This window comes from Sorex araneus, chromosome 6 (genome assembly GCF_027595985.1).
Source record: "Sorex araneus isolate mSorAra2 chromosome 6, mSorAra2.pri, whole genome shotgun sequence".
In the NCBI taxonomy this organism is placed as follows: Eukaryota; Metazoa; Chordata; class Mammalia; order Eulipotyphla; family Soricidae; genus Sorex; species Sorex araneus.
The window spans coordinates 72,185,445-72,201,009 of record NC_073307.1 but is presented as its reverse complement, the minus strand read 5'-3'; the positions used below and the strand labels follow the sequence as shown (position 1 = coordinate 72,201,009).

General features: G+C 40.1%; 1 protein-coding gene across 1 annotated transcript in view; it reads left to right on the top strand.

Moving 5' to 3' along the window:
- The window catches only part of LOC101553588 (myosin-13), a 174,901-nt gene that overhangs the window by 77,031 nt on the left and 82,305 nt on the right, over positions 1 to 15,565 (top strand). The gene's annotated exons all lie outside the window — the stretch shown is intronic.

Here is a 15,565-nt window from a genome sequence, read left to right as displayed (position 1 = left end):
CCTCTGTTCCTCCTCTAGTTTAGCTCATTTCCTTTGTGCAATTTTTCCTCACAGAAGATGGACGATTGAGGCCCTCCTCCTGATGTCAGTTTCCACAGAGAGAATGAAGAGAAGATGTTACGAAAAATAAATTCTCCTAATCACTAAGATCCTTGGTCTACTGTATTTATTAGCACACTCTGGCCCTCTTCTGTAGAAGGGCCCTACATTCTTATCTAAACACAAAATGTTTTAACCAAGTTGTTATGCAGTGTGCAAATTCTTACTGTCAGGCTCCAAGGCTCTTGGTTTCCGTACCCTGTTGGCTCTAACTCTCTTGCAAAAATGAAGAGTGAAGCAAAGGACTTTGCTTTTAGATCTCCCTCACAGGATAGTGCATAGGAACAACGCTTTAGTCCTTGAAACAGCATATAAAAGTCTTAGGCAAATCAGAGAATATTCCCGAGTGTCAATATGGTACTGACAGTGCTGACAACATTGACTGATATGAGGAAATTGTTGAGCAATTCTTGTGTAAAACTGTGTAAAAGATTTCCTTATGTTCAGTACTTCCCAAATTGAAGGTGTCACTTCTTTAGTTTTACCAATAGTAGTACTCATAGCAGCAGTAGCCACAGTCACAGTAGTAATAATAGTAGTATTCGGGAGTGCCACCTACCTAAGGCATCTGGATTCAAGCTCTGAAGGCCGAGAGCATGCTGTGCCACACACCCCTTCTCAAAATAAAGCTTTGCTGCCACCTTCTGGCTGTATAAAGTTAAACTTTTCCTTATGGTAACTAGATATTTGGGGCCAGAGGCGTCCTCGAGAATCATGATTATCTGGTACATGCTCTGGTTTGGCAGATGGGAAGATCCCATCAGCGAAAGGTTTTATTCGCCCCTCAAGATAGAGTTCCAAAGCCATACACCTTAGTCTCTTGAATTCAAACCAAGGTTCCCTCAACAGAACATCCACAGAAAGAAACTGCAGTCTTGCGATAGAGGACGGAAGAAATGTGGGGACTGACGACTGGCAGCAGACGGTGATACCAAAGGTCTGCTCCCCACAACTGTTCTCCTTACCTCAGGAGTTCTGCCAAGCTCTGAGAAGTCTAGTCCCAGGGTAGAAGAAAGTGACCCTCCAAAAATTGCCCCTAGTCACAGGTGGCAGAAACGGAGTATCTCTGGAGTAATGGTGGGGCACGGTACTCTAAACTAAGATTCCTTGGCTCTTTTCCTAAGCCCTAGACCACGGATCAGGGTATCTGCGCCCTGGTGAGAATCCCAAGGTCAGGATCTTCCTGTCCTTCTTCTTTTCTCCAGCCCCCCAAGCAACGGGATTCCTTTCTTCTGGCTATTGGGCTGAACCGAGCTAATGAGAAGCTAGGGAGGAGGCGCAGAGGAAGTAGTGAAGCCCAGAAGCTTATTCCCGGTGCCCCTCCATGGATCTCTTTTCCATTAAGGCCCTTCTCTCCTTACCCTCCTGTCTTCATCTCCATTAACTCGAGCCTTGGCCTTTGATTTCACCTGTAGGATTAGAGAAGGTAATGGGATCCTGGAACGGTTGGGCCAGGAGTTCTACTATACTGCTGTTTTCCCTGTATCTGCCAGCATATTTGTTAAAAGTTTCTTCTTCAAACACTCTTTACATTATGCTAACCTATGAATGCCATTTATTTACTGCCCTGCACATATATCTCAGTTGTTTTCTGACTCCCTAATGGAGCAGGACCTGCTGATTATACCAAATAAAAGTGCTACCTCATTACAGTGGGCAAATATATCTAGACCATAAATCCCATTCAGATAGTCAATTTCACATGCAGCTTCACTATACACATCAATTTGACAAGAGTTTTGCCATAATCAAGTGTTGGATAATTAACCCCAAGTGAATGAATTGCCCCCTTCCCTCCTCCAGAGAAGCTTACAGTGCACTCACAAGCATCCCTAATCCCTGAGTTTATCTTTAACCTTTCCTTTGTGCTTTACCTCTCCTTCTGTTAGTTACTCTATTTTTCTCTTGCCCCTATAGCCTTTTTATATTTTACTATAGAACAATGTTCTTTTGCTTAAACATAGGAAGGCCATTCATGCTACGCTCCTAATATTCGGGAGCTAATTGACTCTGAAATATATCTACTCTTGATCATCCATCATAGTTACTCGACTCAGGCTTCGATTGATGCAGTTCCTAATATCTCAAAAAGCTGAGTCCCAAGAAGGATCTCTGGGTGGACCCAGGGCAAGCAGCAGAGCTACTCTAGCCTCTATATGGGGCAGTCTAGAAATCACAGAACACGTTCATGTTCAAATTCTAGCTACATCAGTTTTTTCAAGACAGTAAATGAAGAGAGCTTCTTAGGGGTCTGGCTTTACAACTGACGCCAATTTATATCCAGGAGAAGAGAACAAGAAGGACCATGTTGTCCAAGTCACAATATCATTGCCAGTTCCTGGTCACAGCACTGTGAAAGGAGGTCAGCTTTATGAGGCTACAAAGAATTAGTATTTCATTAAATGAAATTTGTAAGAGAAGTCACCTTCAAGCTAACTGAACCCATGAAAATGTAGATGGATCAAGATTTTCAGATGCTTTTTTAAGCTCTCTTTCAAGAAAGAGGTGTCTGGGAGGCCCATGGGCTACTCCCAGAAATTTTTTACCAACCTGTAAGGGTCTGAGAATATGGTACTACTCAGACGCTGTGTTGCCAGGGATTACCCAGGTCACCCTGGTGGTGCTTGGACTTCTCTAGGACTGCAGGTGGTGATGTGCAGGGGAACTTGGGTTCCTGAGACTGATCTAGGATTGGCCACATGCAAGGCATGCATCCTAACTCCTGAACTGGTTATTTCCTATTTTCTTCTTTCCATCGCCAGCTCTGCCTTTTTCTAAATTAACATAATTCCAAGGAAACTTGACCCTTTGTGATTAAAGAATGGACAGGCTTATATCCTTAATTTTGGTAGGCTAGCGTCCCTAAAGTAAAAAATTTCTTCTACGGAAGTTCCAGCAAAAGCCTTTGTCTGGCCCTCAGTGACTTTAATAGAGGATGATCAATGCCCTTATTCAGGATTTAAGGTGATTGTGTGTATTTGATTAATCAGATCAGACTTTACTTATAATTGGTAATAGCCCGACCCAAGGCCTGTAGGTTGAAAGGTTTCAAAGAAGAGTGTGGGGGAAAAGCACCAACTGTTCATTTTGAGACCTCACTAGCATGTGGTTATGGGCATAATGAGTCTTCCTCTTACTTTTGTAATTGAGATGATTGACCTCACAGGTTCATTATATGACTACAAAACTTCTAGCAAAATGTTAGCTACTTAGGAGTGCCAACCAGAATGTCCTTTTCTTCTTTATCTTCACTTAATTTTCCTCACCATCACTTCCTTCCTAAAAATGCACTGCTGCTAATATAAGATTCTAATATATAAGTTCTGTCCCAGTTTTTCTCAATATTGAATGAGCTGGCACTTAACCAGCAGAAACCCTTCATGTTATCTTTCAACATTCCCACTCAAATTCTTATTTTGTCATAACAGTTCATCATTCTCCCTCTACACTATCCCAAGTTTCATACAGGTCAGGAAGAAACCATTTCTCAGAGATACTTTCCTGAAGTCAGGGGCTTCCTGCCCTATGTATCAGGAAGTAGATGTCTAGTTGTGGCAGTCAGAAAACATAGACTTAAAAAAGGACATTACTGAAATCTAAACCCAGGACCTCGTGCAAGCAGATTCGTGGTACCATAAAATATTGCTCCTTCCGAAAAATTAGCAGACCACTTGTTTATTCAGCAGTGAACTTCCTGAGGACTATGAAATTTTGGAATCTTTATGAGAACTGGGAACATAAAGTGAAGAAAAAAGTGTTAGAAGTGGCTACCTATTAAATATATTCAAATTTATATCAATGTCAGTCACTCCTCCAAGTAGATTATGATTCTCCCAGCCCTTGGCAAATACACACTTCCTACTCAAGTATTTTGACTGTTATAAACATCAATTCCTAGGTTTCAACCCATTGCTAACCTCCACAAGAACCAGCATGTACTTTAGATCCTTGGTATAGTTTGAGTAGTCCAGAAGAACGGCTTAAAAGGATAAACATTTATATTAGAATTTTTCTGATAATGAAATAAATATTACTAATGAAAACTACTTAGAAATTTCTTGAATACTTTTTTTTTGCTTTTTTTTTTGTCACAGGGATCACTCCTGGCTCTGCACTCAGGAATTACCCCTGGTGGTGCTCAGGGGACCATATGGGATGCTGGGAATTGAACCCGGGTCAGCTGCGTGCAAGGCAAACACCCTACCTGCTGTGCTACTGCTCCAGCCCCAATAATGCACTTTTATGGCTACAGGCTATAAAGAACTCTATGGGGTTGGATATATAGTATAGGAGGTAAGGCATTTATTTGCCTTGCATGCAGCCAATATCATGTGAATGGCATGTAAACATATAGTTTGATCCTCAGAACCTCATACGGTTCCCTGGGCACAAATCCAGAAATACCCCTGAATGTTTGGTATGTCCAAATCCTCTTCCTCAAGAAATAAAAAGAACCAGAACTTTATGTGCACTATTTCTCATATTTATCACAAAGCTCCTATGTTATATACTCATATTTTATTCTCTTTTCACGGGTGTATTTCAAAATGTTCATAAATTAACCCAATCACACAACTAGTTAGTGGGGGTGGAGGGTTTGCAACCACCCTGATAATCTAGTATTACTTGGAGAGTTTGTGAACTTGGAGAGTTTAAAAGCCATAGTTTAAATGGCAAAGCACAGCAAATATTTGGGAAAAAAATAGGATGTATATTGCAAATTTAAATGAAGAAACTTCGTTAATAAGTTAATAATGGTGATAGCCATGCGAAAAGTATGGATTTGCTGGATGAGCACACAATCAGGGAAATCACTGGGAGTTTTTAATTCATATGGGTCTTCATTTGTCTTAAGGCTATGATTGTTTTAAAGCTATCTACCAACCAGCTAATTGTACCAAGGATACCTGTCTCCAAGTGAGAACTCTAGAGCCTTCTTGGAGTGAGGGTGAGATTATTCCCATTCTGTTGAAGTGCCCAGCAGCCCCTGGCCATGCATGACTTCCCCGGCATATAATAGCCTGGTTCTACAGTTCCACAACTAATCCAAAGAGTCACTAAGCTGTTCAGTTATCCCAGCTCTAAAGCTCCTGGAGCAGCCAAGCACATATGCAGATACACAACACTTCCACATTTCACAATACTGAAAGCCTAGTATGAAACAGCAAATTTGCTGGGAAAGTTGCACAGAAGCCCACAAACCTCAACTGGTGAATACAACAACAGAAGATTCAACCAGAAACAACCAGCTTAGTAAATCCTCAGACAACGACTTTAGCAGCACTGTTGTGAGATATAACAATAAACACAATTTTTGTTACTGAATTATTTTTGATAATTCTGTTTGCCAATCTGTTATAACAAGAAATATAAAGTAAATTATTTTGTGCCTGCTAAGGAGGCAGACTTGGAGGGTGGATGGGGACATTGGTGAAATGATGGTCACACTGGTTGATGGGATTGGTGCTAGAACACTGAATGCCTGAAACTATTATGAGCAACTTTGTAAATCGAAATTTTATTTTATTTTATTTTATTTTAAATAAAATTCCAAAATAAACAAATAACCATAAGAAAAAAATTAGGCCAACAAAAAAATGAAAGATAAAAAATAAAGATTATAATATCACAAATAATTACAAATTCAGTGAAAGATAAGTGATCCATAGTGAACTTAATAATGAAGGAAAGCAAAAACCCAAAATTCCATTTAAGGATCCAGCATGTGAATAAAAATGTTACACAAGAAGCCAAGCATTTTCTCTTTCACACAAGAGTAATAATAAATATGATTATTTTGTTTGTTGGTTTCTTTGGTTGGCTTCTGGGTCACACCTGGCAATGCCAGGGCTTACTCCTGGTTCTGCACCAGAGACTATGTAGGACTCAAGGTGCATGGGGTGCATGGGATTGAACCTGGGTTGGCCATGGGCAGGGCAAGCACCCTACCCACTGTATTATCACTCCACCCCCAATATGATTATTTTAATAAGACACATGACCACCAGATTCAAATATGTAACATTCAATATTTCACTATCCCTCTCTTCCAAAATGGAAGAATAAAAAGAAATGCATAATACAAAGCCATTTTAATTTTTGGCTATGGGTTACAATTTTTAAAAAAGAAAATATAGGTAAATAATACAAAGCAAACTATCATTCTAACAAAACTTAGCAGAGGAAAACAAGAAAGGAGTAAAAGAACAATGGGACTAGAAATGTAACTCTTGATTATTAAAATAATGCTACGAAGAAGAGAATATTTGTTGATGCTCACTCTCAAGCTTAGTTTCTTCAAATGCCTAGAAGTCCTTGGTTGGCTTTTCAGATATGTGAATGAACAATGATCAGTCTAAGTGTCTGGAAAGCATCCCTGCATTATCCCTGGAAGTCCTATAGAACAGTGAAAGGAACACTCAGGCAGACAAGACCATGGAAAGTGCAGTGTACTTGTGCCCCAGGTGTGTGAAGACCTAAACTACCTGCTCCTCAAGCTCATCAAAACTTTCCTTAATGAACATTAATGTCAAAATCCTCAACAAAATCTTAAACTGAATCCAAGAGCAAAAATAAAAAGAAAATAATATACCACAGTCAAGTGGGATTTATCCCAAGGATACAAGGATGTATCCCTTCAATCCCAAATCAATATATGGATTTCAATATATAAAAATCAATTGCTAAAATACACCACATCCATAAAAGGAAAGATAAAAATCATATTATCATAGCAATCAATGTAGAGAAAGCTTTTTACAAGATCCAATATCCATTTATGATAAAAACCCTCAACAAAATAGAATGGAAGAGACCTTAAGATCATTAAGTATATCTATAACAAGACCACATCAAATATTATTATTTGTGAGCGGGTATGGGAGGGGTTTTTTTGGTCACACCCAGAGATGCCCAGGGGTTACTCCTAGCTCTGCACTCAGAAATTACTTTTGGCAGTGCTCGGGGACCATATGGAATGCTGGGGATTGAACCTTTTTTGGCCACTTGCAAGGAAAACACCCTGCCTGTTCTACTTGCTCCAGCTCCAAATATTATTCTTATTCTTAATGGTTAAAAACTAAAAAGTTTCCAATTGAAATCTAGTACAAGGCAAATATGTAAACTGTCTCCTCTCTTGTTCAACCTTGTATTAGAAATTTTAGCAACAGTAATCAGACAAGAAAAGGAAATCAAAAAGATCCAAATTGTAAGAGAATCTCTATTTGCAGATGACTTGATGGTATACATAGAAGACTCAAAAGAGTTCACAAAAAAAAAAAATTCTGGAAACAATACACCACTACAAGTGGGTAGACAGGTTCAAAGTCAATACACAAAAATTAGCCATGTTATTATATACAAATAATTAAACAGCAGAGAAAGAGAAAAAAACATCTATACCATTCAAAATACTGTTGAAGAACATCAAGTACCTAGGAACCAACTTAATAAAAAAGATAGGATGTCTATACAATGAAAACTCAAAAAACTTAATAAAGAAAGAGAATAATTTAGAAAATGTAAAAATATTCCATGGTATTGGATTGAAAGAATAAGTATTGCCAGAATGACCACCTTATCTAACCACTCTATATATTCAATCCGAGTTCTATCTAAAATCAGACATTTTCAATGACTTAGAGCAGTCCATAACAAAGTTTGTATAGAATCATGTAAGACCCCCAACTAGCCCAAATCATACTGAATAATAAGAAACTGAGGGATATCTCATTACCAAACTTGAAACTATACTATAAAGCTAAAACAGGATGGTATTGGAATAGTATAGACTGACCAACTGTCAAAATAGAATACCCAAGAACAATATCAACCTCTTCAACAAATTCTGCTGACAAAACTGGATAACCACATGCAAAAATTACAACTGGATCCATATCTCACACCTTTCACGAGTGTTAATTCAAAGTGGATCAAATACTTTGAAAGCATATTGAAGTCTGTAAAATACACTGAGGAAAATATAGAAAGAATGCTTCAAGAAATCAAAGATGGCTTCAATGATATAGTGCCATTGATAAAGGTAACAGACTCAAAAATAAACAACTTTAGACTGCATCAAATTAAAAAGCTTCTTAAAGCAAAAGAAACAAGGGATAAAATTAAGAGATAGTAACTGAATGGGAAAAAATATTTGTACTCAACACATCAGATAAAGGTTCGATATCCAGGATATATAAATTATTCACAAAGATCAACAATAAAAAAATCCAAAAATCCCCATCAAGTATGTGGGGAGGAAGTGAACAGGGTCTTCTAAGGAAAATCAACAGATGTCCAAGAGCATATGAAAACTTCTCACCACCCCTTCCATTAGGGAAATGCAAATCAATACAAATGTGAAATTCATCTCACATCAGTGGGAATGGTTCATAGCAAAAATACTGGGAACACTCTGTGTTGACACGGATGTGGTGAAAAGGGAATTCTCATCTACTCTGGTCGAATGTTGTCTGGTTCAACCAGGATGAAAAGATGTATGGAGAGTTCTCAGCATACTCAGAATTGAACTTCCCTGTGACCAGAAATTTCATTTTTGCATATGTATATATATATATATATATATATATATATATATATATATCCAGGACAGAAAAACATTCTTTCTAAAGAACAGATGCACATCCATCATTATTCATTGCAGCACTCAGTTAAATAGATAATACTGGGAATCAACCTAGAGGCACAACAACAGATCAGTGGATCATGAAGATGTAGTATATATACACAATGTAACACTTTGCAGCTGTAAGGAATGATGAAATCATGCCGTTTGCTTCACTGTGAATGTAACTGGATAATATTATGTTAAATGAAGTAATCCAGAGGAAGAAGGAAAAATACAGGATGATTATAGAATAACATAGTCTCAGGTAATTTAGGTTTATTGGGTTACACCATTCACAGTGCTCCCATTCCTCTGTGTTCATTTGTAGCTTCTTATTAAGTGTTCTGTTGACTTGTATATATTGTTTTTCTCTTCTCCTTGAGTCCTTTGCATAGTTTATTCAGAGCCATGTCCTTTTGTATGGACACAGGAAGACTGTAGCAAATGCTATGCTTTTGTAACCTCCCAGGTTACAAATGTAGAGTCATTTGACTCTACATGATAGTTTCCTCCTGGGCATCTGTTCTCTCCACCTAAGCCTCACCTGCTCTTACTTCCTAGAACCCCCAAAAGCAGGGTCCTGATGACGGTCCCTCTAGGAACCCAGGGCAAGCAGTGAGTTGTGTGCTACCCTGGCATCGAGATGGGCCTGGCCAAAATGCCTAATGCTTAACTATAAGTTAAGAGCTTGGTCATGGACAAATGCTGTCATGATCCAAAAAGTAATAACTAGATTCGGACCCTGCTAGGGTTAGGAATGATTAATCTGGCCTCTTCACACACTACCTGTTTGAATGCAAGGTTCCGTCCCAGTGGAAAACCAGTAGGACCGTTCTGTTGTACAAGAAAGGAGAAATCCACGACATCGGCAACTGTCGCCCAATCTGCCTGTTATCTGTCGTCTACAAGTTGTTCACTCATGTCATCCTGAATAGAATAGGCAGAACACTAGACCAAGGACAACCATGCGAGCAAGCTGGGTTTCAAAGGGGATTCAGCACCATAGACCATATCCGCACAGTGACCAAACTCATTGAAGTTTCGAGAGAGTTCAAGATTCCGCTCTGTCTAACGTTCATCGACTTAAAGAAGGCCTTCGATTCTGTTGAGACTGAGGCGGTCATCGAAGCCCTAGCCAAACAGGGCGTTCAAACTCAGTATATCAAAATCCTCCATGAGCTGTATTGTGGATTCACCACCAGGATCCCACCATTCTACAAGGAAGTGATCATTGATGTAAAGAGAGGGGTGCGGCAGGGTGATACCATTTCACCGAAACTCTTCAGTGCTGTCCTCGAGAACATCATGCGACGACTGGAATGGGAAGGAATGGGAGTGAAGATAGACGGTCGGCAATTACATCACCTCTGCTTCACTGATGAAGCGTTCTCATAATACCAAACATTAGCCAAGCGGCACCAATGCTGGCCGACTTCGACCACGAGTGTGGAAAGGTCGGATTGCAGCTGAATCTCAGCAAGATGATGTTCATGAAAAACAAACTTGTCCCTGAAGCTCCATTTGCTCTCAACGGAACGAATATCTCCAAATGCAGCAGCTATGTGTACCTGGGTCGAGAACTCAACATGAGGAACGACTTGGTGCCAGAACTGCACAGGAGGAAGAGAGCAGCCTGGAATGCATTCAAGGGCGTCGAAGTGGTGGTTAAGAGAAAGAAGAACCTCCGACTCCAGGCACATCTTTTCAATTCCACTGTTCTTCCTGCACTAACATATGCCTCAGAGACCTGGGCCCTACACAAACAGGATGAGAATGCTATTAAGGTATCCCAAAGAGGAATCGAAAGAGCTATGCTGGGAATATCATGTCTCACTCAAGTGAGAGAAGGAATCCGGAGTTCTGACCTCCATCGATGGTCAAAAATCAGGGATGCTGTCTCGTTTGCCAAGGCATCAAAAATCAGATGGGCCGGTCATGTAATGCGATTCAGAGATGATCGCTGGACTAGAGCTGTTACCGACTGGATTCCACGGGACATCAGAAGACCTTGTGGCCACCCACCAACTAGATGGTCAGATTTCTTTGTCAAATCCCTGAATGAACGATTTGAGGCTCTTCCTGCTCCTGGAGCAAGCCGATATCATTGGGCTGCACTAGCACGTGACAGGGACAAATGGAGACATTACTAGCGCCTGCTTGAGCAAATCGAAGATCAAAGGGACTACAAGTGATACAAGTGATACAATCTGGCCTGAGTGCTGTAGGCTGAGTCTGTGGCAAGATGTAGCCAGGAGAGCTGCCTTGCAAGCCTCAATATATCTTGCTCTGTCCATACAAAAATAACTAGTATTAAGATATTAATGCCTTGCAAGCAGCCGACCAGGGTTCAAATCCCAGCATCCCATATGGTCCCCTGAGCACCGCCAGGGGTGATTCCTGAGTGCATGAGCCAGGAGTGACCCCTGTGCACCACAGGGTGTGACCCAAAAAGCAAAAAAAAAAAAAAAAAAAAAAAGAAAAAGAAAAAGATGTTAATGAGTGTTTGGACTAAGGAAAGGAGAAAAACCCCTTAAGAGATATTTTGCCTACTGGCAGTCTGGAAGAGCTTTGGAATGCCCCTAGGTTGTATTCCCTTTGAACCTAGTGGCCCCAGGAAGGGCTTTCTTATGTTGATTTTGCTACCTGGCTGTGTGTAGCCTAGGGGCAAGGGCGAGATAGAAAAAGGAAGGAGAGAGACTAGAGACAATGTGGCGGCAGTAGATCCAGAGAGGAGAGAGCTAGGAGTGCAGGAGAGGACCAAACATGATGACTTCTTAGTGTCTGTGTTGCAAGCTATAATGCCCAAAAGTAGAGATAGTGTATGGGGAATATTGTCTTCCTTAGAGGCAGGGGGAGGGTGAGAAAGGGGGGGCATACCCGGGAAATTGGTGGTGGGGAATGTGCACTGGTGGAGGGATGGGTGTTTGATCATTGTGAGATTGTAACCCAAACATGAAAGCTTGTATCTATCTCAGGGTGATTCAATAAAATTTTAAAAATTAAAAAAATAGAAGTATAAAAAAAAAAGAAAGAAAGATGGAAGATTGAATAAACGGTAACTAATCAGCAACCAGCTTGGTCCTCGTTCTTCCTTCGCCTGTCCTTGGCCAACAGTCATCCCGATCCAGCCCACACACAGCGGTTCCAGAGCACTGAACACAGGCGGTGAGACAGCCGTCCGGAGAGACTGCGAGTGCACATGCCCTTCAGTGTGCATAGTTTTTTACAGATGATATCATTTATATGCGGTAGATTAACTAGATGGGGAAATGTAACGTTTTAAAGAGGAGATGTCTAGATCACCCTTGGCTCCGAGTATAGGAGGAAGGAAAGAAACAGAGTGAAGAGAAAGGCGACATAGATGAGAAGCAGAAGGGGTAGGGATCAAGTAGATTCAGGCACATTAGTGGTGTTAAAGAATGATAGAGCTAAATATCCAAACCCACAGAATCAACAACACTGAAATCATTAGATCCACTAATAACCAAACAGTTGCCTGTCAAGTTGGCAACTCTGAGACTGGGACAGGGATGTAGGAGAGGGACCCTGGGGGAGTGTCGGGAGTGGACATCGCTGGTGGGACCAGTGATGGAATATTGTATGTGGACCCTATTATGAATAACTTTGTCATTCACAGTGGCTTAATAAGATAAAATTGAATGTGGGGGAAGGAGAAAATCGCTCCTTTTTTACACAGACCAGGTCTCCAGCTTCATCCTAGAACCTGATACATTGACTACTATCTGAATTGGAAGGAAAAATTCTCCTGAGTCAGCAATTCCAGAAAACTGCACTGTAGCACTGTCGTCCCTTTGTTCATCAATTTGCTCGAGTGGGCACCAGTAACGTCTCCATTGTGAGACTTGTTACTGTTTTTGGCATATCGAATATGCCACAGGTAGCTTTCCAGGCTCTGCCATGCAGACGGGATACTCTTAGTAGCTTGCCGGGCTCTCTAAGAGGGACAGAGGAATTGAATCCTGGTAGGCCACGTGCAAGGCAAATGCCCTACCAACTGTGCTATTGCTCCAGTCCAGTCCAGTTATAGTTCCAGAGGACTATAACTCATTACCCACACTCCAATCAGAATGCAGATTCCAAAGTTTACCTTCTCCAAGCATGCTTTCTCCTCAGAAGCTGTTTCATTCTTTCCTGCTCGAACTTTCCCTACTCACTGTTTAATTCTACCAATTACTTAATTATTTTCTAAAATCCCTACAAAATATCTGGCCCACTATAATAGTGTTAATACCTTCAATCTATTAAAGGTTAATAAATTGAACACAAGCACACTGCATTCACACAGACTATATATTCCTTTTATTTTGAAAGAAAATGGAAATAACAGGGGTGTGCATATTCTCAGACTTGCCTCACATTACTTTGCAACTTAATTCTCACACAGTAAGAGTTTTTATTTTAACAAGTACACTAATGTGGGAAATGTGCACTGGTGGAGGGATAGGTGTTTGACCATTGTGTGATTGTAACCCAAACATGAAGGCTTGTAACTATCTCCGGAAATTCAATAAATTTTTTTTTAAAGTACAGTAATACAGCAAACTAGTCTAAAGAATATACCTTTACTACACGTATTCACTAATTTCATAGATTAGTTCTTGCTGAGTTGGGAACTAAAATTGGCTCAGTTCTACCATTTCCCAGCAAATCCATTTTTAGTGGACCCTGCTCCACCCCTCAACCCTGAGACCCCTAAGTGCCTTAGATAGAAAAGGTCAGACAATTCATGTAAAAATTGAGGGGACTTTGGATGAGGTAAGCAAGAATCCTTGGGACGGACTTGGGGATAGACTAATAAATCTTGAAGACAGGTTGGGCAAATATACACTGTACTGACTGTCCATTCTTGTGCAATTTTAACCCTTCACCTCAAAAGATTCCCAGAAGTATGAGGAGGTCTGGAAATCCCCAAGAGCTGGAACCAACCTAGGAAATATTAAAGGAACTAGACTGCAATGCCAGGGGAATAGATGGGGGGAAAAAAAGAAAGCTGAGCAGAGCAAAGAATGGTTGTGAGATTTTGTGTGTGAGAATGTGTGTGAATTTGCATATGTGTGTATGTGTGTGTGAACATTACTACCAAACAACAGGCAAATGATTGAGGAAACTGATGACATTTAGCCTCAAGAAGAAGCTTGGTATGATGGTAACAAGATAGTTATTTTGTAAAATATTTTGGTTAACATTTGAGAAATGAGATTTTTTAAAAATTCTACCATATAACCTTTAAAAAACACTTTTATTGATTTACCAGGATTTACAAAACTATTCATCATATTTCCCATGCATATATCAGTCTAGCATCACATCCACAATTAGAGAGCTCGCTTACTTACACAAGTGTCTTAATGACCCCTTCCGCCCACCAAAGCTCAGTTCTATTGAAAAAAATCTCCAATTCTGATTACTTTGACCATTTGTTTTTCCCTTTTTACATTTCTTATTTACTATGCATATAGAGATCTATTTTTTTAGTTGTTCAAGTTAATGTCACCTATACATAGATTAATAGAGCTAATTTCCTTTAATTCTACAAAATTGTAAATTAATGATAAGTGATAAAGTAAAACTTTTATCAAAAACAGTCTCTTTTTACCAGGTATATGTTTTAATTGCCCCTGCACTTGGCTGTCTTCAGCGGGGCCCCTCGGAGCAGGGTGGGTGAGTTTCCCTCCCCACCCTGAGGAGAGCCCTGGCAGCCAAAGACCTCCAGAACACAGTCACAGCCATGCTCAAGGCCCCTCTCCACAATCTCGGAAAAGCCTCACACATGAAGGAACCGGCAGAGGAACCCAGGTGTGTGGGTCCCGGGACTGAGATCTCCAAGCCTGCTCAGATAGGAACTGGGCCTCCTCCACCCAGACACCTCATTTTCCAGTAGCTTGGCAGCCACACCCACAAACTGTCCCCAATGCCGTGTAATCCCTTCAATAGCCAAGATTCAGAGACTGAAAAACAATGCTCCCAGAACTTACAGCCTAGTTCTCCCTCTCAGAGAACCTGGCAAGGTACCGAGAGCATCCTGCCTGCATGGCACAGCCTGGCAAGCTCTCCGTGGCATATTCAATATGCCAAATATAGTAACAATGATGGGTCTCATTTCCCTTACCCTGAAAGAGTCTCCAATGCAGCACCACTGGGAAGAACAAATAAAGAGAGGCTGCTAAAATCTCAGGGCTAGAATGAATAGCGACATTACTGGTGTCTGCTCAAGCAAACTGATGATGAATGGAATTACAGTGATACAGTGATGTTTTAAAAATTAATATTATGAACAATTCTGTGCAATTTTCCCAATATATTTTAAAATTTATACAATATAGATACATCTTTCAAATGTAATATTTAGTAAGAGTGAAGGGAATTAAGAAAAAAATAAGAGAAAAATCTGAATAAGTTTATAAAAGTATGAAAGTGCGTTTATAGCCTAAGAAAGGAAATATTGGCTTTTGGTAATAAAAAATATAATTTCAGACTGAACAGCTACTTGCAAAAAATGAGCTCATATCTCTAACACCAGACACAAAAGTCAGATCAAAATGGAATAAAAAGACTTCAATATCAGACCTGAATCCATAAGGTACATGGAGGAAAATGTAGGCAGACTCCTCCATGGCATTGAAGCTAAATGCATCTTTAAGAATTAAACACCATTAGCCAAGCAAATGGAAACAAACATAAACAAATGGGACTACATTAAACTAAGAAGCTTCTGCACCTCAGAAAAAACAGGGACCAAAATACAGAGAAAGCCCACTGAATGGGAAAAAATTATTTACCCAATACCCATCTGATAAGGGGTTAATATCCAGAATATAT